Source organism: Lolium perenne, unplaced genomic scaffold (assembly GCF_019359855.2).
Source record: "Lolium perenne isolate Kyuss_39 unplaced genomic scaffold, Kyuss_2.0 unplaced61, whole genome shotgun sequence".
NCBI lineage: Eukaryota > Viridiplantae > Streptophyta > Magnoliopsida > Poales > Poaceae > Lolium > Lolium perenne.
The window spans coordinates 152,501-155,000 of NW_027249019.1; positions in this window are offsets into that span (position 1 = coordinate 152,501).

Below are 2,500 nucleotides of genomic sequence, written 5' to 3' on the forward strand. Positions count from 1 at the left end.
GCGCTGGTGTCACCGCAGCAACGGTAACGTTGCACGGCGACGTTCTCTTAAGGCAACGGCATCCGTTCATTGAGGATCGGCGCAGAATGTTACGTATCCTACCACTAACTGTGGAGAGGTAGAGGCAACACCTGTTCACGGTTGTTCTCAAATTCGGAGCGCACTCATGTCACCGCGGTGGCGCGGCAACGTTAAACGGGACGTTCTCTGAAGGCAACGGCGGTTGTTGCCGGCCAATAGTGGTGTAACGTGCGCTTTCTCTGTTCGGGTCATGCGCTCGCGACATCGGTCAAGCCTCCCGAGCCTCCCACCACGCGTAAGCGCGGTGGGATTGATGCGTGTAGTCGTCCGGAGTGTCCACTGAGAGCGGGTGTCACCGCAGCAACGGTAACGTTGCACGGCGACGTTCTCTTAAGGCAACGGCATCCGTTCATTGAGGATCGGCGCAGAATGTTACATATCCTACCACTAACTGTGGAGAGGTAGAGGCAACACCTGTTCACGGTTGTTCTCAAATTCGAGCGCACTCATGTCACCGCGGTGGCGCGGCAACGTTAAACGGGACGTTCTCGAAGGCAACGGCGCTTGTTCCCCGCCAATAGACGGGAACGTGCGCTTTCTCTGTTCGGGACATGCGCCGCGACATCGGTCAAGCCTCCCGAGCCTCCCACCACGCGGTGGGATTGCTCGTGTAGGCGTCCTGAGTGTCCACAGCGCTGGTGTCACCGCAGCAACGGTAACGTTGCACGGCGACGTTCTCTTAAGGCAACGGCATCCGTTCATTGAGGATCGGCGCAGAATGTTACATATCCTACCACTAACTGTGGAGAGGTAGAGGCAACACCTGTTCACGGTTGTTCTCACCTGACACGCCACGTGGCAACGATAGACGCCGCACGTGATCGTCACGCGGCAACGTAAACGTCGCCGCGTGACACGCCACGGCAACGTATAGTTGCTACGTGACGGGCGTAGAAAAGTTGTGGGACGAACCCACAACTTGACAGGGAGGGATGCCAGCCCCCCCCAATATACCTGGGGAACTTAGCCCCGCCTGGGACCCCTGCCCGTCAGCTTGTGAAGGAGCCCTACACTGTTGCCGCGGCAGAGAAAATGGCCATTTCTCTGCCGCGGCAGAGATTTTCTGCCAGGCTTAGCCGATTCCGTCGTATTGGCTGCGGCGCCATGGTTTTCACCGTTACCCGACCAGCGCGCGCCCACCCGACTGTACGCTCGGCGTCGTTGGACGTTTTCCGACGTCGGCCCGACTTGGCCGTTTTTAGCCGATTCCGTCGTATTGGCTGCCGCGCCATGGTTTTCACCGTTACCCGACCAGCGCGCCCACCCGATCAGACGCTTGGCGTCGTTGGACGTTTTCCGACGCCGGCCCGACTTGGCCGTTTTTAGCCGATTCCGTCGTATTGGCTGCCGCGCCATGGTTTTCACCGTTACCCGACCAGCGCGCGCCCACCCGATCAGACGCTTCGGCGTCGTTGGACGTTCCGACGTCGGACCGACTTGGCCGTTTTTAGCCGATTCCGTCAGACATGCGGCGCCATGGTTTTCACCGTTATTCGACCAGCGCGCGCCCACCCGATCAGTACGCTTCGGCGTCGTTGGACGCTTTCCGACGCCGGCCCGACTTGGCCGTTTTTAGCCGATTCCGTCAGATTGGCTGCCGCGCCATGGTTTTCACTGCATTCGACCAGCGCGCGCCAACCCGATCAGTACGCTCTGGCGTCGTTGGACGTTTTCCGACGTCGGCCCGACTTGGCCGTTTTTAGCCGATTCGTCGTATTGGCTGCCGCCATGGTTTTCACCGTTACCCGACCAGCGCGCGCCCACCCGATCAGACGCTGGGCGTCGTTGGACGCTCTTCCGACGCCGGCCCGACTTGGCCGTTTTTAGCCGATTCCGTCAGTATTGGCTGCCGCGCCATGGTTTTCACTGCTACCCGACCAGCGCGCGCCCACCCGATCAGACGCCTGGCGTCGTTGGACGCTTTTCCGACGCCGGACCGACTGCGCCGCTTTTAGCCGATTCCGTCGTATTGGCTGCGGCGCCATGGTTTTCACCGTTACCCGACCAGCGCGCGCCCACCCGATCTGTACGCTTCGGCGTCGTTGGACGTTTCCGACGTCGGCCCGACTTGGCTGCTTTTAGCCGATTCCGTTCTGGCTGCCGCGCCATGGTTTTCACCGTTACCCGACCAGCGCGCGCCCACCCGATCAGACGCTCGTTTGGACGTTTCCGACGTCGGCCCGACTTGGCCGTTTTAGCCGATTCGTCATTGGCTGCCGCGCCATGGTTTTCACCGTTAGCGCGCGCTTCACCCCGATCACGCCGCGTCGTTGGACGTTTCCACGCCGGACCGATTTGGCCGCTTTTAGCCGATTCCGTCGGCGCCATGGTTTTCACCGTTCGACCAGCGCGCGCTTCACCCGATCAGTACGCTCGGCGTCGTTGGACGCTTCCGACGCCGGACCGACTTGGCCGTTTT